This window comes from Apteryx mantelli, chromosome 3, assembly GCF_036417845.1.
Source record: "Apteryx mantelli isolate bAptMan1 chromosome 3, bAptMan1.hap1, whole genome shotgun sequence".
NCBI lineage: Eukaryota > Metazoa > Chordata > Aves > Apterygiformes > Apterygidae > Apteryx > Apteryx mantelli.
This window is the reverse complement of record NC_089980.1, coordinates 110,816,367-110,839,655: the sequence shown is the minus strand read 5'-3', so window position 1 is coordinate 110,839,655 and position 23,289 is coordinate 110,816,367. Positions and strand designations below refer to the sequence as shown.

The following is a 23,289-nucleotide window of genomic DNA, read 5'->3' as shown; positions in this document are numbered from 1 at the left end:
GCTAGCCATGAGTAATCAAAGGCAAAGACAGCCCCATATACATAGGATCACTTATCTACCAACACATGAAGTACTATCTAGAAAACATAAAGCAACTAAGTGTATTAGTTAAAAAAAAATAGGTATAGCATTCATCAGACCAAAGACACTTCTAGGAAGTGACTTATCTTATGCTAAAATAGTGTCAAAAATAGATCAGATATATCTTGCCCTTAAAAAAGTATCCATTGCCTAAACAGCAATGCCTAAAGTATCTCCATTGCCTAAAAAGGGAGCCCAGGGTGACTAGCTTACATATAGACTAGTTCAGATTGTCTGAAGTCAAATGAGATGAATCCCATGTGCCTTAAGTCCACTATATATATATTTGTAATTTAATTCATTTGATATGTTAGCACCTGATGGATACCCAATGATAAAATTGGAGTTAAGGTGTAAAAATGTTAGCACTTCTAAAATGGCTAAGCCTTGGAAGCATGGATCTTGTACTACCTTATGACTCAGTTTCATGGCAGGGAAAGAGTTCTTTTAGTCATAATGAAACTGTGCTTGTGAAGCTATGCAGTCATGTACCAAAACAACTAACTAGATGCCACTTCCAGAGAAAGCAGCTTATTGCTTTGGGACAGTAGGAATTAACTGTAATACTGTCCTTTGACACAGTTCGTTCTGTGATACCGCAAGTCCAGCACTTCAGATTTTACCTTTTAAATAAAATCATTTTGCTTACCTTCATTCACATAATCTATTCAGTAACATTTCCTTTATTCTTTTGTCAAAGTTCATCTCCAGTTAAACGAATCTGCCTCATACCCTTACCCTGGCTTTTTAGGGGGCAGCAATAGCAAGGCGGTTCCTCAAGGCAGGACAAGCTGGGAGCTGAGTAAGGGTGACACTGACACAAGCAGGAAATGTCATTTGACAGAGACCAGACCAAAACACCAGAGCAGGACCAAGATGGTGATGGAACTCCATCAAGAGTCCCAGACAAGGCGAAGTAATGAATTGGGTCCAGGGTCCATCCAGGAGAAGCTGGAGACAGGACTGGAGACTGGGCTACTGCAAAGGGCTGACCCAGGTCCATGTAGGAGGCTGGAGCCCAGCACCGCTGTGGTGGCTTGAGGCAGTGGCTGATGGCCCCAGGCTGGGCTGAAAAACCCAGGGACAGGGAAGGTTGTTGGTGCCCTTGGGACCCTGACAGCTCAACAGTTTGACTAAGCATTGCTGTAAATCATGTTTTCAATTTTGAACACATCTAAGCTATTTCAGACAATAGCTTAAAAGGGCATTAGTATTCTCAGTATTTATGCTCTGAATGTTTCTAGCTGCAGGAGTTTTTACATTTTCTTACCAGTAATGGAGATGAGACAACACCAAACATTTGATCTGAACTTTCTTGATCTTTGAAGAAAGTTATGTACAGCTCCAAGTCTTGCATTTAAGAGTAATCTTCATTGTCATTAGATTCTGTGATAAACCTGACAGTAGCAATGTAATGGTATAGACAATAATGTAATCCCCTTGTAAAAGATTTTTAGATGCATTCATTCTATTTTTTTTCTTTTTTCCTTTCTTACTTGACGTAAATTGTTAAAAGAACACTTACTTTAAGCCCTACACTGCCACCTACTATAGCCAACACTGATTATAAGTTAAATATAATAGAAAATTTTGGCCTAAAGCAGAACTTACTCTAAATCTAGATACATATTTCTGAAGCTCTTTGGACTGCTGGTTCTGTACATGAGCTACCTGCCCTTGTCTCAGTGGTGCAGAACCTGTCTCCCACCTTACCTAAGTGAAGACCCATAACTGTGCGTTCTTCTACCCAATACAATTTTCATACTGGGAATTTGCAGATCATAGCTGACACACATTAAGGATTAGTCACTTCTAAAACTCACCTGTCTTCTATCTACCAAGCTATCATATAATAAGTGCACTGTGAAAAGGAACTTAGTCTGGATTCCTCTTGAGGGGTGGGACCCTATAACACAATCATCCTGGTGTCTGACCTTGAAAACCTTCATTCTACATTAGAACTGGCTGTAGAACAGAATGATGACATAGATGGCAGTGGGTGGCTAAAATAAAGAGATAGATACATTCATAACCTTCTACTATGCTTCCTATACAACCACTTGCCATCCTCTGAAATAAGACTCGGGTCAAGCAAGTAGTTGCACTGTGTAGTGAGCTTGATGAGCTACAGTGGTAGTACTAGAAAGGGACAGGGAATGCTTTATCTGAAATCAATGTCTTTATACCCAGAAATGTTCCAGCTTTCATGGTACTTTCCTTCAAATGCTAAACACTAGAAATTGCTATTTGCAGAGGTAATTTCTTGTTTAATTCATTAATCTCTTGTCCCTTTGACTGGATATGTTTTCTGTGGATGACTCTGCCTCTGTATCACTTATTAATTTTTTATGTGTTTATGCTTCATTTTGAAAATATGAAATAAAATATGTTTTGAGATAGACAAATCACAACGCTATATTTTGCAGCTTTGTGCAATGCTTCTGATATCAGCAGAGGCACTTCATAGAATTTCTAGGTCATACAGCAGCAAAGACACTTTTACCATTAATAGGGATGCAACTGTAAGTTATACCCTTTTATGTTTAAAAATTTAATATCCAAGCAAAGATGCAGAGGCATACAAGGTTTGGAGGCACAAAGCATATAAACTGTGATGTTTCCTTTCAGAAGAAACAAGGAGGATAATAAAACAACTCCACTGTTCTCATCAGAAAGGAAGAAAGATGGATGATTTTTCCCTCTGTATGCACAGAATACAGTTACAATGCTATTGCACAGCCAGAAGCCTTCTCTTTTTTTGTGCTCACACAGAGGATAGAGCTGCCCAGGCAGGCTTTTGTTCTAAAGCAGAAACTTCAACAAATTATACAGACTGGAAGGAGGGGGGAAATATTAAAGGCAACACAAGGGAATAAACTAATTATGGCTGACTGGGTCTTGAATATTTATAACGCTGCCGGTAGCAGCTCCCTTTGGGCCACTTGTTTACCAAGCCTGTTGAATTTATATGCCCTGACAGGACACTGCTGAGAAGAGCTATGTGCAGAACATCCGATATTTGCACATCTGGATTTGTAAGATTTCATCTGCTAAAGCTGTGTCTGTCTTAAAAGACATGACTTTGGGGTTTTCTGCTGAAAGTGTTTAGGACAGGTATCTCACAAGGAAAATGCATGAGGATGAAAAACGGGACTTAACATTTTGACAGAAATGTTGACCTTTGCTCCCCAGATTATGCCAGGGTTTATTTTGGAACCAATTTCACTAAGTCTGTCAGACCTCACATCATATTTTTGTCACTTTACCTCTTAACTGAAACACAATGATAGAAAGCAGCATTTTGTCTTTGAGGGGCATTACAAAAGCGGGGTTTGCATCAGTCATAATGGCTGAAGTGGACTGAAATCATATGCTGTCTTGTTGTGGGATCAAGTGCCACAACTCTGTGACCAGAACATATAAATGATTCCCCACCCAGACAGCAACTGATATCCTCTTCCCACCCCCGTACCATCTATGGAGTAAATTGCCAACAAATCTTTCTGTGTGGCCTTTTAAAAGTAGGGAGGATCAAGCAGGCAAAAACAAAAGTATTTAAAAATAACCTTTGGGAAAAAAACAGCTTTGAAAATGTAATTTGCAGCACAGCTGCATAATACAGATTCAATTGATGTGAGACTGTGCTATCGGAAAGCTCTTTCACTCACTGCTTGTTAAAAAGCTGCCAGGCCTGATACTGAGTTGAGGGGAGCTGTATGGATCTGAAGGGGAGCAAGTGTTATTTGCAGGCAATGTCGCTAACAGCCTTGGCTGCTCTCCACTTTGGGGGTGGGGGAGGTTGTCATTCAAGAGATTTTTGCCTCACTGCCCATCCCAGCCCTCAACTCCAAGAAGGTTGATGAGGGCAACCTCTTTGCAAGCCATTCGATTCATGGTATTTGAAGAGCCAAAATGCACTCCAGAGCATTCCCCACAGGCAGTGGGTTGAAGGGAAAGAAGAAAAGAGCCTCCCCTTTCCTCTCCATCATCTCTTCCTCAGTCTGGCACACTGAATGAATGGAGGTCCTTGAAAATTTGGGTTATCTACTTATCTGGGCAGTGTGAGCTAGTGATGTGCTGCCATCTGGTAACGGGCACAGACCAGTGGCACACGACAGCTGCTTCAGAGCAAAGGAAGAGCAGTGAGAGATCATGGGGTTCCTCAGGGACCATCTAAACAACTGGTATGCTTTTGGGGTGACAAGGTAATGTGCCACTGCTTATCATAAGCTGCAGCCCTAGAAGTGTGCAGATGGCAGAAGCAGGGACTGACTATAGAGCAATATATGTTTTTACTATAGTTTTACAGGAATACTTGACAATTCGGTGTTGGTTTCATACATATGGCCTTGGAAATTTTATGGTTTTTTGAACAGCCTTTAGAGAAAGTGCTTTGCCATTCAGGGTTTGCATGTTTTTGCTGGCAGTAACGACCAGCCCTTCAACTGAAATGAATGATAAATGCCCTGTTATAATATTCTGTCTAAAAACTGGGTGAAATCATGAGATTTTAGTTAATTTTATTTTTATGAAGTTTAAAAAGAAGAGAAAGATACAAAATCTGACACAAAAAAACCTACCAGCATTGTGAAAGTAGCATGCAAGTTCCTATTCTTGGAAGAAAGTTCACAAAATATACTCACAAATAAAGAAATAATGCACCACTTCACAGTGTGTTAAAAGTCTGCCCGCTCTGTTTCTGATTCATCAAGATAGCTTAATGAACAGGGCTATTTGATAGCCCAAGATATAGGCCCCTCTAAACTCAGTACACTAAAAACTCATATGAGTGGTGGGAAAAAAAATGAACCAAGAAAAGACTATAGGCAATGTTAAAAGTGATCCATAGTAAAGAAGCATATGGGTACCCAGCACAAATGCAATGTGAAAGACTTTTGGCGTTATCATTTCTCCTTTATGCTTTATTAATGTCACATCACATTTTAATTCTTCCAAGCACGGAAGGTAAAATAGTTTATATCCAATATGAATGCAGACTGACACATTTAGTTAATCATACTGGTTGAGGAAATGACCCTAAGATTTAGTATGTTAGCTATATGGAGTGCTGTGCACTTGTCCGATTTTCCTGACAATTCAAAGTCACCATCAGCCTGCTACATACGACTGAGGATGTATCTGAATGGTCATAAAATCTCAAAGCTTTACAGAAGATGCTTTGGAAATAACTGTTTAGACAGTTTGGTACATTTCCGACTTTAGAAAAAGTCTTCTTACGTTCTGTTGTTTTAAAGGATCCAGATGCAAAGGTAGAATCACAATCATTGCTTATTGTATTTGTTTGGGGAGTAGTAAAGAGAAAGAAATCATACATGCCTTCTTAATGCGAAAAGCAGAAATATCAAAGATATAACCTATGTCAGGTTCTCTGTGTAACACAGTGTACCAACACAAAAGCCCCTCTTCTGCATTTCACTGAAAGCTGAAGGAGTTAAGCATTTCTCATGAGAGTGTGGAATCGCGCCCTGTTGACCAGCCCGGAGCTAGGGTTTGCTCCCCAAAATTATGTCCTCTTGCATAGTAGTAGAGAGCAATGCGCTGTAAACCTGCTAAAGTGCAAGGGATTGCAGATGGTAATGATCCTATGGTTTCTGGTTCAGAGACAGATGCTTAAGTGGGCAGGGTTGCTGCCACCAGAAACATCAAGTTTCATTGATGGTGGCAGTGCAGAAGCAGCACCCTGATTTGCAGTATTACTATTACGTAGGAATAGAATATAGCCTACATTTTCACTCAGGACAGGTCAGACATTTACAAGTTTGGAGGAGAAAGTTTGTGTCGTGAGCTTATTCTGGTTGGTTTGTTAACCTTGATTTCCAAAATTTCCAGTCAGTCACCTCTGCATTAAAGTCAGACAATTATTTATTTAATCAAACCATGCATTTCAAATACTATCACATCTCAGCTGCTAGCATTCTAACAAGAAGTTTATTATTCCACTCAAGATTTATACCTTCCCCAGAAGAAAAATGACATTATATTTCACTGGCTATTCCAGCAGCAGAAATCAGGCAGAACATGTAGAAGGGTCATGTGTTCTGAAATATGTTCACTAGAGATATATTCTGGATTATGGTCTGCAAACTACATAGGCAAGCTCCTGTGTGCTCTTTAGAGAAAACAAGGCAGAGAAATGCTCATTTCCAAACCATAAAGCATGAATGCAGTGCTTATTTTCTCTCTCATTCTGCATCCCAGGAGTAAAAGGAAACTCTTCAATTCATTACTGAACTGTGCAAGATGTCTGTTTACTTCAATTGGATGAAAAGGTGATATTTCAGTAGTATGTACCCACATATTCCAATTTCACAGAGTTTCTGATCCTGAAAGAGTATGTGTTGGCTTTGGGGATAAAGTGAATCATTTGCTGTCTGCTTAGCTGTTTATCACTCATATGCAGTCTCATTGTTAGAATTCCTTGAACCAACAGTCTAGGTGTTTATATCTGTCCTTATTTAAAACTGCTTTTCAGAGTCCTTGATATAGCACATATCCATATTATGGATGTGACTACTCTAATACATTAGTTCTTGAATGCTATTATGGGTTGAGTTTTTTAAGTACGTTTTTTCTTTCGTCTTCTCCAGCTATGTCAGCAGTAATTTCCAGTTTATTTTCTAGGGGATATTAGATGACCTACTGAGATAAGACTTGGTGAAGTTAATTCTTATTCTAAATGCAATACAATAGAAAACCCATTTCAGTATTTTCATATAGAAAAAAATAGAAGTTTAGCAATTTCAGATACTTTTAAAATGTAAAAATTCAAGTAAAAAATTCAAAGTGTATCCTTAAATTTAGATACCAAATCTCTAAAACAGGTGATCAAGGAGCTGATGAGGAGAGGCACTCTGCTGGACCTCATACTTACAAACAAGGAAGGCTGATCAGGGATGTGAAAATTGAGGGCAGTCTTGGCTGCAGCAGCCATGAGATGGCACAATTCAGGATCTTGCAGGAGAGAGCAGGTGTGGTGACTAGTTACAGGACGAGAGGCAATGAGCAGAAACCGAAATACAGGAAATTCTGTTTGGGAATAAGAAAACACTTTTTCACTGTGAGGGTGGCTGAGCACTGGCACAGGTTGCCCAGAGAAGCTGTGGAGTTTCCTTCCTTGGAGATTTTCAAAACCTGAGCAGACACGGTCTTGGACAACCTGCTCTAGGTGACTGTGCTTGAGCTGGGGAGTTGGGCCAGATGATTTCCAGAAGCCCCTTCTAACCCCAACTATTTCATGATCCTGTGATTTTATCTGTGAGGCTGAATTTCAGAGTTTTCACATACTCTATTTCATCTAGTAAGTTGTAATATGAAGATCACCTGGATACATAAGGAAGATAAAATCATCTGTGTGATAAGTATAAGAAACTGTGGTAAGATTTCAAAGTCAAGTGTATTGTACTTTGTAAGTCTGTTATACCTCCAAAAAGCTGCCATTTTTGTTTGCATGTTTTTTTCTCAATCTGTGCTAATTACATCACATAGTTCTTGAATATTCACATAAATGGAGCTTGACACATTCATGAAGAAAATCATATGAAGAAAGTGTCTTCTACCTGGTGTGGTATAGTCATACACTTACCAAGTGCGCTTTAACTAAAAACAAAACAAAACAAAACATGCACAAGACCCTTTTTTATAGCCTAAGCTTCTCATAGGTGCTGAAAAGTAAGACACTGCTTTGTTTTCAGTGGATGAAATACTGTCAAATGAACATGTCAGGGTACAAGAAGTGAGTTATAACTTGGTACCCTATAGGAGCTGCAGCCAGTAAATAACTCCATTTTTTCCTGCTTGTTATATTACCTACCAGACACATGATTAGATTGGTTGTCATAGCCCTGAATATCTCCTCTTTGTCTATTTGTTGTGTTGCTAAAATGGCTGGATTGTTTTTTGTCTTGCTGATAGACATCATGTTTAGGCACACTGTATTTTCTTGTCATTCAGCTGCATGCTATTCCACACTAGGAAGATTCAAGTTTTGGGGAAAATCATTGGAAAACCAGACAAGGTCACAAAAAGCTCTTTCCTTTCAGTGAGAATATTGTACTGTTTCAGTGGAAATTTCTGAAGCATGATCATGCTGTTATTCAAATGAAATTTTTCCAAAGTCCAGCTCTGCTTTGACAGAATGTGATTTAACCGAGCTGTCAGGTATTTCTCTGTCTGTAATATTTTAAAGAATTTTTAACTGTCTTTGACATTTGTACACCTCCTGTCATGAGAATTGGTGTATGCACTTGACTAGTAATTAATAAGGATATTAGATATAATGAATATAATATGGAAAAAATATTTGTGGCTTGTGTGTCTATCTAAAATAGAAGGAGTGTATCTGCAAAAAGCAATGTGGAAAGAAAACAGAAAATTTGCTGGTTAAAAGCATCTGGATAAAGAGTGTGTAAACCCTAAGACTGACCACACTTAGTTCAGTCCAAAGGTCTGTCCGTGTCCAGTAGCAGATTCCTAAGGAGAGTATTCGAAACATGACAAATATGGAAAGATCTTTCCATTAGTTCACTTGCTTCTGGCAAAACGAAGAGGCTTTATCTCACAGTAAGAATCCTTGATGATATTGGGGTAAAGTCTCTTTCTGATAGTTACAGGGAAATTTTGGTCACAGGACCAGGAGCACAAATGGGGTGAAGGGGAGACATCTTCCTCCAAAACTAGAGCTAAGGGTGATGGCTCAGCATGGCACCGGTCTGGATGTTCACCCAGGCTTATAGCCTTCATTGCTCTTCTTATCTAGGAATGGTGGCCAGAATCAAAGGTAATTAACTAACTGAATTGTTTCAGTATCTTTCAACTGACATCTAAGATGACACAGCCTGGTTAGGCCAGCACTGTAGTAGCCAAGGAAAGCCCATGTACAGCTCTCTCATTCTTCAGAAATTAAGTGAATTATGGATCTTCTAGGAACCATTTTCAGGGTTTTATTCAGTGTATACTGTTGGCATTGAAGTGGCTTTATTTCAGAGAAAAGTTTGAAAGATTTTTCTGGTGTTTTTAACTGAAGTAGATTTCAGAAGCTCTTTCTGTGGATAGTTACATGGTGCATGTCTGTCTGAACTGTGTTTCAGAGAAATAAAATACTCCACAGATAACACTTTATTTATTGTCTGTGGCACTTTTTTGGCACTTTCAGCTTCTTTAAATGTGATGCTTTAATCCAAAATAGGATTATGTAAACCTAGTGCTTAACAGCTCTCATTTTAATACATAAATAGAAATTATTTTGTTTAATGCTTATGATCCCCAAGAAGAAATAGCCTTACTGACCTTTCTTCTGTTAAGATAATGAAAGCAAATTTGGCCAGATTTTTTACTGAGCAATGTAATAAAATTTTGCTGATCCATGGAAGATGGAACTTTAAAGAATCCACTGATGCCACCATTAGCCATTTATTTTGCTTAATACAAGAACTAATATGAAAGAAAATTGCATCTCTTCTTTATAATACCCAAGTGATGACACTCAGATCATCACTAATCTACACTGAAAAGATCCCTGGTGAATTGCATGAATGTGAGATTCCTGAAATTGCTCAAAACTATAAATAAACTCTTAGCTCTTCTTAAAAACACAAGTATTTAAGTGATGTTATCAAGACAATGTTAACTTTATTGCTTTTAACATAGTGAAAATGTGAATAAATACTAAAAAAAAATTGTAGCCATGGAGATTCACAAATTAAAAAAAAATCTATTTTCTTCATTTCCTGTAAGGAAACATCAGCTCTAGATATGTTTACAACCCATTCCAGCTCTGGTCTGATATGGTCAGGGCTACTGGACATCCTGCCGTGCATCCCAACTGCTATGAAATTGAGATTTAATGAAGATTAGATCTATATAAATGAAAAATGTAGTTTGGGGGGCTAGATACTATTTAATTCCATTTTTCTTCTTGTGACATGTAGCAAAGGCCCTCCAATCCATGGACAGGTACTTCTTTTATTATTCTGGACATCCAAATGATTAAGAGACATGACTGCAAAAAGTTTTGACCTTAAAAGAAATTGATTCAGTAAGATCAAAATGATATAGTATCTATCTCCACCTTTCTGCTGATCATGATACTGGCTTGCCATAGTTTGCTGATTAATAACCACTACAGTTTTAAATATAATTTCAAAATACTGCTAGGATCATTCTAAATGATGAAAATAAATGGAATGTTGCTGAAGTGCTGACTGATAATTCAGACTGGATTGGCCTTTTGTATTGCATTTACTCAATGAGATTGAGTTTTTACTGATAGCAAGTGTGCTATGACTTCTGCAGACAACTCTCCTATTTAATTAAAGTAAAGAAAATGCAGTATTTTATATTAAAATTAAATTGCTGGATGTTGAAGTTAATAACAAGGATAGCTTTAGCCTCCCTAGTGTGAGGCAGACTTGTGATGGTTGAGATACAGGAAGGGGGAAGAGTGAGCAGAAAGTGACTGAGCTGTTTCTACATCATACTAACGTTGATAATATTCACCTCTTTTCTCTTTAAATCATCTTAAACTATTGTTGGGTAATGTAAGGCCCTAATTTCTCACCTGCACAGAGGCCTGCTTTGGAAACTTGTGAGGGACTTGCTTAGGTGGTGGGTTTTCAGTCCTTTATACATGAGCTGTGTTCCTAAGTCATGCAGTTTAGAGTTAGCTGAACTCACACGTGTCAGTTAAGCTTTATTGCTGTGCTAAACTTCCAACAGAATCGATGTTAAGAAGTGCTTAATTTTTTATGTATGGCATTTTACAGGACGGCATTCGTAAGCAAATATTTTACTATTTCATTAGACAGCCGTTATATCTCCCAAAGTAGCAGACATTATTGTTAAATCAAACTGAATTCTGTACCTTGTTCTCAAACATCTGGGATAATGGTTCTGTTTCAGATCTTGTTGTATTTGCTGTTCAAGATGGAGGATCTGAAAGTACTGACTCATGTATTCACTAATTTTGCTAGCGCCCAGCACAGAGTGCACCACCAGAATGTCAGCAATTACCTTGTATTAGAAATAACTTGGTGGGCCAGAATTTTTAGTTAAAAAATAGAGACAGTTTGAATATGACAAAAATGAATTGTGCAGCTTTTTACTGGAGAGCTTAGTACTTCTTAATAACGATAATAAACAAACCATAAAAGAATAGAAAGGAATCTAAACTATGAAATATATCTCTGTTTGAGAGATTAACCCAAATTTTTGAAATTTTGAATGAAAACTTTCTTAAAACATTATCATTTTTGACTAGCACATTTATATGTAAACTCCCAGGAAGAAACTTTGGACAATCTGAAAATGTCATAGGGAGTTTCACAGCACCTTGACCCTAATCATGGTCTTCTCTCATCACTTGTTTATTTGCCATTGGACAAATATGGCTGAGATGGGTTCACGTCAATGAGTCTGGGCTACTGGCAGTCTTACTGGCAGTCTTATCCTTCTTTCCATAACAGGCTGCTGTTTTTGTCATCTTTTGTTGTGCCAACAAGAGAGCTCATGAAGCCATTCCCGTGCTGCATTCTTTGTTGGAAGGCTTAGGAAAATATCCTGTGATTCTGGCTGGACAATCAGAAGCCAGAGCTGATATTTTCCCTCTGTTGTCTATAGCCAGTTAAGTGGTGAATAAAGAAAATAGGTCTCATTGAAGAGAAAGAAGAAATCTAAGGCAGGAATGGCTTGATGATGGAACAAGCCAGGAGGTCTCCCAGGACTGGGATTCAAAGTAGGTCTTCAAGAGTCATAGATTAAAAAAAAAAAATCAACAAGAGCCTGTTAATGCAACTCTCTCTAGAGCTTTCTCACTTATTTTTTAGTTATTGGGAAAAAATGCAGTACGTAGGACTGGCACAGCACAGCAAGTATTTATGAAATCATTTTTCTAAGCTGAAGCTTCTGGCATTTGAAATGGTAAAAAGGCAAGTGTAGCTTAGCTCACAAAGCTGCTACATCTTAGGAAGAAGGTAAAGAAATACTCAGAGATGTAAAATAAACAACATGAAGTCAATAGCTGGGGAGTGGATTAGACCAGGCACATCAAGTTTGCTTGTTATCACTCAGAGTCAGAGCATTAGATATAAATAGTGGTGCAAGGCAATGTCTTCTACTCTCTGCTTGGCTCCGGCCATTGTGCAGGGTCGTAAGAACAGTGTGGGATGTAATCCTGGACTCCCCTCAGAGGCTGGTAGCTGATTTGATGACAAGGAAACTCACACCTTCCTAGTTAGTTTAGGTTACAGGTCCCTGTAACCTCTGGAAAAAGTTACATCTTCATCTAGTCATGCAGTCCTGTCAAATTTCAGGCTCTGACCATGAGGAACATTCATTTGACTCTCACCCCTCATCTGGTTGCTGTTATAGCTCACGTGTTTATCCTGTTGCAGACACTGTGAGTCTGCCCATAGACCACAGATCATATGCAGTCATCATATGCAGCATGCAGATCTGAGGTCCACAGCATGGTGTATCTTCAGTGTGTGGTCACAGAAAGATGCCATGAGCTGCACATGCAGTCAGCAGTGGAGTTGTTGGCACAAAGAAATCTTTCTAGGAAGCCCATTTCTCTGCTGCAGCCTAAAGAGGAAAGCACTCTTCTGCCATATGAGATTCTGTGTCTACACTGTCCTGCCATATGACTGGATACAGTGCTCTTTTCTATGTTAGGAAAGAAAACAGTCTCATCACCTTCAGTGATGTATCTGGAAATACAACACAATTTTTAACTTAGGCTAGGAGCCTAGATACCCTGTATAGCCCATGGAGTCCTATATAGCACACAGAGCCCCAAAGACTTCTGGGTCACTAAAAAACGAAACTGGCCTGCGATGTGATTCTGAACACTGGCTTGCAATCATCTGTAATGTTAAGTTTTTAGCATAGTGCCTGGCATAGGTTTGCTCGAGGCCATCTAGCACCCTTCCTGACGACGTCCAGGCACAGACAGCATGAGCCTTGGGCCTAGCACGCAGGTTGGGATGCAGTTACCCTTTTTGGCACGTGAGGGAGTTTGTCTGCAGGCACGTGAGCTATGCCATTCCAGTCAGCTTTGGAGTCAGGGAGTGGCTCCTGGCCTGCTTTATTTCCTAGAATAGATTCAGTCTGCCAGGTCCACTGGGCCACGGGTTCCTGATTTCGGACACCTAAATTAGATGCCTAAAATTAGATAGTGGGAAGACTTCTTCCCATTCCTCCTGTTTGTATTGTCTCACTCCCAAGATTTTGCTGTGCACCTTGACCTTCTCTAATTTTTCTTATACTTTAAGCTCAAGTACTTGGTAGAAAACTTCATGGCACCAAGTTCTGCCTGTTTTATAAACCGTGAGTGGGCACTTGTCAGCTAACTCAGCAAAGTCCGGATTGGTGAAGTCCTGCGTACCCATGCAGGTCTATCTATTCAGAGGAGTTCTGAAAGGGGACTGTGGATGGCTGAAGCAGGTCCTCAGCAAGCAGGCAGGCCTTGCGCCTTCATTTGTACACAGGTAATTTGTCACAAGACACCTTATGACAATACAGTAATTCAACATATTCTCCTTTCCTTCCCAAACAAGCTATTTTTTGAAAATTAATGTGCAGCTCAGACTGATGGTTCATGCTGCCTTAGTCTGATTTCAGAAGAAGGATTTATCCTGTACACTACTACATCTTCCTGTCCTTTTCACTTCTGCCTAACGAGACTCCTCTTGTAGCTAAAGGCTAGAAGAAATCAGTCACATATACAGATCTCCCCCTAGCATGCCTCCCCCTTCTCTCTGTCTTTCTCTCTCTCCTTTAATTGGGCTAGAGAGAAAACATTTAGCATTCCCTCTCCCTCCTTCCCCTCATTAGGCTAATGATGACACATTCTTTTTCCAGGGTGTCTTTAGGAACACACTAGAGCAGCCACTGCTTGTTATTAACACTGGAAGAAACAAAAGCTGGTGGCTTGATCCTGAATTTATGTAGATGCATATAAAGGAGAAGGCATTTCACTGAAATCAGATGTAATACAGCAGCAAAAAAACAGTGGGGAGAGATCAGAATCTGGCTCAATGACTTTTCTGAGTCACTGTAAGTGCTTGTGTAATCTTACACTCTTATTATCTCTAATGAGAAATAGGCCTCAGGTACACTGATAAAATCAGAGAAACCTCAAACTTTTTACATTATTTTTCAAGCTTTCATGATATATTTTACCTGACTTTGTGTGCCTGTTTTAAACTCTTCTCCCTTTTGTCTACATACCAACATTGTCTTGTGCAACAAAGTCAAAATTTTTTCCAGACACATGAAACCAGAACTGTTGTTTTTTTTCTCCTCCCTCCATCCCTCTCCTCTCCCCTCCCTTCCCTTCCATCAGAGGTATTAAAATACTTCAAGCATTTGTTAATTAGAAAACCTCATGTTATACCTTAGAAATAGAGTGAGACAAATATTATGCCCATCATACAAAAAAAATGTCCTGAAGCACAGAGGAGTAAAGTGGTTGCTAGAATTCAATTCACAGTTGTATCTAAAATAAATTAAAAATGAAAAAAGACTGGAGCAGACTGAAGGCCAGTGTGGGATGTGGGTGGCTTCGCCTCTGTATCACTGACAACTGTCTGTTTCATCACCTTTGCTCTTCTTCCATGCAAAGCCCTAAGTCCATTGGCTCTTCTGCTGGCCAGCAGCAGTGGGCAGGCTTCAGTGTCCCCAAGATGTGTCTAACCTGTTGCAGGGAGGCATCACTTCTGCAGGTACATCACAGCAATGTGCATGCTGGTAGAATTTGCAGACATATAAAAAGTGTCAGGGCCTGACTGCGTTCCTCTGAAATACGTGCAAAACTGAAAGATTTCAGTGAAGAAAGAGCTGAGCCCAGCATCCCTCACCAGTGGAGCTTGCAAGGCAGCCTCCATGCCAATTCTATCACCGACCTCTCTGCTGAGACTGTCAGCAAAGGTGCCAATTAGTGCCAGTTGTGATGATGATTTTTGTGATGTCGACACCTGTCCACTATGAACTGGACTGTGACCACCATCACTTTTCCCATTAGATGCTGAGCAGCTGTCAGGTGGTAGCAAGGCCGAATGATATATTAGCTTCTGCGCACATCAGTAAATCAGACAAGCTGTATTGTCTCTAAAACGCCTTTCATGTCAGATTATTTTAATCTTGCTTTAATAATGCAACTGACTTCTTTCCTTTGATTTTTAGTGTGTTTTCTAGCTTATGTATTATGTATACATATAATACAAAGTAATATCGTGTGACAAAACAAAACAAATTCAAATGCAAGTATAGCCAGATTTTGAGCTGCAGGCACAATGAACACTTGCATAAATGTACTTACGTAGCCTTTTAACAGCATTTGGAGGTGCAGATTGAGTAATTACAAACCTATCTGACCTTCTGCACAATTCCAGCTTGATGAACACAGAGACATGTATAAATCAGTGTTTGCAACAGACATGTACGGTATTTTAATGTGTGCTGGTTTTCATATAAGCACCTTTTTATGTCATTTCTGGAAAATATGCCATATACATGCATCATTACACTTTGGAGCACAAAAGCAGCTTTTCATATGCAGATGCAAAAGAGACATAGATGTATACATGTGTGTGATGCACATGGTCAGCTGTGTTTTGGTTCATCTCTTTTACGGTCTTGCCTTAATATGAAACCTTTCCCATCTTGCACCTCCTTTTTCATCTGTTGTTACTTAATCAATATACTTCAAAGAGGATCATGTGATTCTTTGCTTTTAGACATCACTCTCACAGGTTCACAGCTCCAACATTTTATATTCTTCAGTTTATACCCTTCACCTTCCTCACTGAAGAGAAACTCCAGGGAAATGCCCAACCATTACATGATTTATTGAAGACAAGGGAGGAAAGCAGGTGCCTTTTACAATTTCATTGCAAACCAGTGCACTGGTTCACAAGATGTACTTGATTATTTTGGTAATTTTTCAAACCAGATTTACTGTGGTCACTGACTGGAAAAAAATCCATTTCATGAAATAACTGAATAAATCCTCACAATGGGTTCTAGGTACTTCCCATGCTAAGTAGTGTGTGATATAGTAACAGCATATTGCATAATCATTAAATTGGAACAGAAAAGAAACAACTATTGTCTTCAACTGGTATTTTGGATTCAATCCATAAGAACTAGGAGCTACTGCAGCTGTTTGCGTGACTATAGATTAAGCCTTCCCTCAGCACCCTGGATTCTGTACTCGGTCATTCCCTATTCGGAGTTTTTTAAATGGCTACAACAACATATATTTTATTTCTTAGTAGCAAAAGTATGTATAGTCAGATTTCTTTGTAATACAAAATGATAAAAATCAATGAATTTCTACTGTGAAGAATAATTAGTAACTGAAAAAAGAGTTTTTCTTATTATTTTGTATAGGCGGTGTGGAAGAATGGTTAAGTGAAAAGGGGCATGATCTCTTAGAAGTGAGCAATCCTGTCTTCACAATAGAGGGAGGATCCCACGGCTATGTGAACTGTCCTTGAGCATTCCTAGACCATTACAAAGGGGGAAGACAAGTAGTGGTAAACAAGTAAAGGAAGGGGCTGACAAGCCCCTCCACGTGAACAGCAACTTTGCACCAATCGTGTATTTGCTTTAGGCACGTGAACAGAGACTGTAAACCAATCATACAGCTATTGCTAGCGCATGCTTATTGCTTGTCTATATATACTCTGTGTAAGCTCTAATAAAGGGAGAACGATCATACTCATATTGAGACTCCGTCGTTACTCCGGGTCCATCTCCCACTCCGACATCTGGTAGCAGAGGATGGTTACACTCGACTAAGATTTCCGAGACTGCGGTAAGCAGCTAGAGGAGGGGAGTGGGAAACCACGGCTGAGAGGCCACTGCCCGAAGCAGGCGCTGGGCAAACATTTTAGTGGGGTCGCGCCCCACCTCTCAGGCGCAGCTATGGAAACAGACGCTGCAGCAATGCTACTTGCTGGAATCCTCTCTAAGAGAGGGATAGATGCACCGGCGAAACTGCTACACAACTTGGTTAAACTGGGACGACGTTGGGGTCACTTTTCTGACACCCACTTGTTGTTTTCGGTATCTGAATGGCGAGACTTTGGGGAAACCATGTGGCAAAAATCAATTGATGGGGGTGAAAAGGAGGAGAAGGAGATAAAGGCCGTTCGCGCACTTTGGAGAACTGTGTTAGAACTCTGAAGGCTTTAAAAGCCGAAAGGGAAGTAGCATGCGCGGCAGCGCAGATGCTGGATCCGGGAGTCCCTGCTTCCAAGCCCCAGAACAAGCCAGGGCCCGTTGCGCGATTTTTTGGCTTGCCTGCGGTCAGAGGCATGTCCGGGATGGTTTGCCAGAACGCTACTGAGGTGTGGGAGAAAGTAGAGGGTCGGAGCCCCGGTCCGAGCCAGAGAAAAGAGGAAGTTGCCGCGCCGGAGGCTGGCGCGAGCTCTGAGACCAAAGCGGAAGTGCGCCCGGGGGCAGTCCCGAAGGGGGCGGAGGCCGCGCCTCTTGCCGACCTCAAAGACTTGGGCAGAGAGAGGTGTCGACCTTCCCCTACTGCTCCTCCCTTGCCGCCGCCTACCGCACCTCCCCTGAATCCGCCGCGCTGCCCGCCACCGCCGCTGCCGGCAGCTCCCTTGTATCCGCCGCTACCATCAACGCCACCACCCGCACTACCATCATGCCCTCTGCCCACGGAGTACCCACCACTGCTTGCATCTGGAGAGTCATCTGGATGTCACACGCCTGATGCCGCAAAAACAACACCGTCACCCCAGGGAGCCACTGCAAAAATGTTGCAAGCAGTACTGGAGCGCCTGGAAAAGATAGAGCTGAGGTCGAGCAGTGGCGAGAAGGAGTTACCGCTCTGTCTACAAAGACCGCCAGGTCGAGCAGCACCAACGCGATGGAGCAGCATTATTAAAGATGCCATCATAGAAGGACAATGGAAACCTGTTGGTGGGGCCGAGGGTCCTGCAGCATTAGTGTTCCCTGTGGTACAGCAGAACGGTGCCGCAAAATGGGAACCACATGATTGGAAAATTTTGCAGCAAGCCCGTACCACCGTCTCCACCTATGGGGTAAAATCTGAGGCAACACGGCAAATAGTGAGTTGGATCTTTTCCGCTGATCTCATGTGCCCCTATGATTGCAAAAACTTAATGAGGCTGCTGCTTACCCCGACGCAATATCTCCTATGGGCCTCGTCGCGGCACCAGCGGGCCGCCAACGAAGCAGCTCGCAGGCAGCAGTTGGGAGATCCCCTCTGTGGGGTAACAACCGACATGCTTATAGGCCAAGAACAGTACAGCACCATGATCTCGCAGCTCACCTACCCAGTTGACATGCTACAGCTGTCCTCTCAGCTGGCTCTGAATGCTTTCCTGTCACTGCCAGGGTCAGGCGCACCCTCATTCAGCAACCTAACCCAGGGAGCAACAGAAAAATACAGCAACTTTGTGGACCACCTGTGGGAAGCAATCATGCAGCATCCCGACCTCTCTGAAGAAGGGAAGGGCCAGATGTTCAAAGTTTTGGCCTTTGACAATGCCAACAAGGTTACTAAACAGATCCTCGCCAGCCTGCCAAGGGGGGCTGGAGTGGAGGAGATGCTGCTGAGGGTGGAGAGAGCTGAAGCACAGCGACAAGGAACCACAGTGGCAGCTGCGGTCCAGGGGGCAGTTCAAGGAATGATGGAACAGTGTCGGCACACCAGCGGGCACAGGAAACCTGCCCGACCATAGAAACGGCCCACCCCTGGAAATTGTTTTCGCTGTGGGGAGCCAGGGCACGTCAAATCAGCCTGTCGTTCCACAGTATGGTGCGATCATTGTCAGAAGAACACACATGCCACGAGGGCCTGCACGGGAAACTGGAAGCCGAGCGCGGAAGGAGGCCGCGCGCAGACACAAGTGAAGCCCCGAGAAGCGACGCAGGTTTTTTGCAGCAACACCAACCCGCAACCCAAGGGAGCTTGGGAGTCGACGTGGAGACCACAGTAGACGTCACTCTTGTTGATTCCACCGTCCAAAAGATCCCCAGCAATGCAGTAGGACCTCTCGTCAACCAGAACAGTCTTGGAGGACTGTTGTTAGGCCGGTCTTCCGCCGGTATTCAGGGACTTATTGTATTGCCTGGAGTGATCGATGCTGACTATACGGGTCACATCCACATCATGGTCTACACCGTCTGTCCGCCTGTATTCATTCCTAAGGGAAGCAAGATCGCGCAATTGATCGCTTTCAGCAACCCATCATGCCGCTCACCACAACCCCATCTCTATCGAGGTGATCGTGGCTTCGGGTCTACGGGTCCTGCCGTCTGCTTCTCTACAAAAATGGACCAACGCCCCATGATGAAGATTGTCATCTCCCAACATGGCATATCAAAGCGAATCGAAGCCATGCTGGACACGGGAGCCGATGTCACAATCATCAGCCGAACCATATGGCCTGTGAACTGGCAAGTAGAATTGCCAACATCAACCATTGCAGGTGTTGGGGGACAGTCTGCCCCTTATGTTAGCAGACAGCCAGTCCATCTACGATTTCCAGAGGGTCAGCAAGCCAGTCTTAAGGTGTATGTATTACCTCTACCTGGGACTTTGGAGGCCTTAATTGGCCGAGATGTTTTGAGTCAAATTGGAGCAGTACTAACTACTAAACCTTTTTAGCTCTGGGCGCTGGGGAGCAGTCGCCCAGCCCACCGTTAACCTGGAATACCAACGAACCTGTGTGGGTTGACCAGTGGCCCATGTCCAAAGAGCGACTGCAAATCACCGAACAGCTGGTCGCTGAACAGCTTGCCTCCGGGCACATCAAGCCTTCTGTCAGTCCATGGAACACGCCTATCTTTGTCATCCCGAAGAAGAACGGAAAGTGGCGACTCTTGCATGACCTCCGCAAAGTCAATGAACAGATGCAACCTATGGGAGCCTTGCAGCCCGGAATGTCATCACCTAGTATGCTGCCAGAAGGGTGGCACCTACTGATTGTTGATTTGAAGGACTGTTTTTTCACCATTCCGTTACACCCTCAAGACACCCAACGCTTTGCCTTTTCTGTGCCAGCAATAAACAAGGCTGCGCCCGTGGAGCGCTATGAATGGGTTGTTTTGCCGCAAGGAATGAAAAACTCACCAACCCTGTGTCAACTTTACGTTGCGTGGGCATTGCGGCCACTCCGGGACAAATGGCCAGACACCATAATTTATCACTACATGGACGATATTCTCTGTTGCCAGGAGAAGCCTTTTGTGAAAGAAGCATTAGAACAGCTAACGGACACTCTGTCCTCAAAGGGACTTATCATTGCACCAGAGAAGATTCAGCGCACGGCTCCATGGAAATACCTTGGATGGTCCATTGCAGAGTCTAAAATTCGGCCCCAAAAGACAGAACTCACAACGCGGTTAAGCACCCTACATGATGTACAGACCCTGCTTGGGGACGTACAGTGGGTGCGACATTGTGTTGGTATCTCCAATACCGATATTGCGCCCCTGACGGCGCTATTGCGAGGCACTAATCCCGCTATCAAAATTACCCTGACACCTGAACAACATGCTGTGTTACAGCGTATCACACAAAAATTACATTTGGCATGGTCCTCTCGACGCCTCCTAAACCTTCCCATATCCCTAATCATATGCAATGGGAAAGACTCACCGTATGCAGTCGTTTGTCAGTGGCAAAACAGAAGCGGGGAATCTCTCTCCCCTATTCTGATCAATGCCACTGCCAAACGCAAAGATAAAAAAGATGTATTTCATATCTTGGAATGGGTATTCCTGAGTGTACAACCAAAAACGAGTATCCAGACCCGAACCGAAGCAGTAGGTGAATTGATACGCAAAGGGCGATCAAGAATCTTAGAGATCAGTGGTCAAGAGCCGAACGATATCAGTATACCTGTTAACAAGGCTGACCTAGAGTGGTGGCTCCAAAACGCTGTGGCCATACAAAATGCTCTGTTAGGTTTCTGTGATAAGGTACATTCGTGTCAGCCTCAGGGAAAGCTATGGCAGGTGCTACAGCGAAATCAATGGATAGAAAAGTCCAAAGTAAGTAGGGAACCCCTTTCAGATGGCGTTACTGTCTACACGGATGCGGGTAAGCGCTTGCGACGTGCCGCGTGCGTGTGGAAAGAAGGTGAGCAATGGAAACAACACGTCATGGAGGGACAGCCTCGGGATTCCCTTCAGACTTTAGAATTAACTGCGGTAGTTTGGCTCTAACCAATTGGCTGAATACTCCTTTAAATGTAGTGACTGACTCAGTGTATGTAGCAGGGATAGTACCACGACTGGAGGACGCCTTAATAAGGGAAACATCTAACCCGAGGTTGGGAAGTCTGTTCATCACCTTGCGCTCTGTGCTGGGTCAACGGACAGCAGCTTGTTGTGTTATCCACATTCGTAGTCACCAGCTGGATGTGGGGCTAGGCCAAGGCAATCAGCTCGCTGACAGCCTGGTTAGCTCAGTGTGTCATCTACCCCCTATGGACAAGTTTCAGCAAGCTAGGCAAAGCCATGACACGTTTCATCACAATGCCAAGGGCTTAAAAAGGCAATTTGGCCTGACAGAGAGTGAGGCCCGAGGTATTGTACAGGCCTGCCCAAGATGCGGGAACCATGGCCCAGGCATTGGGCTTGGGGTAAATCCAAAAGGGCTGAAAGCTCTAGAATTATGGCAAATGGATGTCACTCATGTTCCAGAATTCGGTCGGTTAAAGTATGTACATGTGACCATTGATACCTTTTCAAAAATGATATGGGCAACTGCATTACCCGGAGAAAAGGCACAACATGCGTGCAAACACCTGTTGGCTTGTTTCGCCATATTGGGCGTACCGGAGCGGATAAAAACGGATAATGGACCTGTCTATATCAGCCACAAATTCAGGGCGTTTCTGTCCCGATGGGGAGTTGATCATGTTACAGGAATCCCACACTCACCCACTGGACAGGGCCTAGTGGAGCGCACCCATCAAGTGTTAAAAGACTACCTAAGGAAGCAAAAGGGTGAGGAGACGGACGCACAGCAGAGGCTGCATCGTGCGCTCTTCACCCTGAATTATCTCTGTCTCATGGGCAACTGTGAGGAACCCCCGGTGATAATTCACCACCAAAATCTTAAGTTTAATAATACAACAACATTACCACAGTTTAAAGTAATGTATCGGGACTCAGTCTCCGGAATATGGATTGGGCCCGCCCCTGTTGTCTTTAATGGTCGAGGTTATATGTGTGTCTCCACAGATCGTGGTCCAGTGTGGGTACCCAGCAAGAACGTGAAGCCTGTCTTGACTCATCATGACTCATCTAGCGAACAAGAAGACAGAGATCCTGATTCTGGGAATACTGTTCCCAGTGGTAATGACTCTCCACAAGATTGAACAGACAAAATATGTGGGTTACCTGGGTGAACAAAACAGGGCCACAAGCCTTTTGTCTGTCGCTAGCTTCTGCTACGCAACCCTTTAGAACCTGCTTAGTAGGAATTCCCGGCTATGATAAAAGCGAATTTTCTGAGTATAGCAGGGGGAGGTGCAACAGCAGTATGCCTGCTAGTAATTGTAGTGCCGCACTTATTAATGCTTAGAGGAATGGCTAACTAACCTGTTTGGAAATCTACCGCAGTGGCTAATAGGGTTGCTTACTGAAGGCTCACGCATCTTAATGATCCTTGTAGTTATAGGTTTGTGTTTATGTGTAGTATTAAGCTGTATTAAGAAAGCTCTGCTGAAAGTAGTGAACCAAGCCTGGATTGCTCAAAAACAAGAAGGGGGAATTGTGGAAGAATGGTTAAGTGAAAAGGGGCATGATCTCTTAGAAGTGAGCAATCCTGTCTTCACAATAGAGGGAGGATCCCACGGCTATGTGAACTGTCCTTGAACATTCCTAGACCATTACAAAAGGGGAAGGCAAGTAGTGGTAAACAAGTCAAGGAGGGGGCCGACAAGCCCCTCCACGTGAACAGCAACTTTGCACCAATCGTGTATTTGCTTTAGGCGCGTGAACAGAGACTGTAAACCAATCATACAGCTATTGCTAGCGCATGCTTATTGCTTTTCTATATATACTCTGTGTAAGCTCTAATAAAGGGAGAACGATCATACTCATATTGAGACTCCGTCTTTACTCCGGGTCCGTCTCCCACTCCGACAAGGCGGCATACTGGATGGCTGATATATCTGGTTAGGAAGC

General features: G+C 42.5%; 1 protein-coding gene across 1 annotated transcript in view; it reads right to left on the bottom strand.

Moving 5' to 3' along the window:
* The window catches only part of KHDRBS2 (KH RNA binding domain containing, signal transduction associated 2), a 513,233-nt gene that overhangs the window by 69,272 nt on the left and 420,672 nt on the right, over positions 1 to 23,289 (bottom strand). Inside the window, exon 17 of the mRNA XM_067294146.1 lies at positions 23,202 to 23,276. The gene's annotated coding sequence lies outside the window, so the exon portion shown is untranslated. The remainder of the gene's footprint in view (positions 1 to 23,201; positions 23,277 to 23,289) is intronic.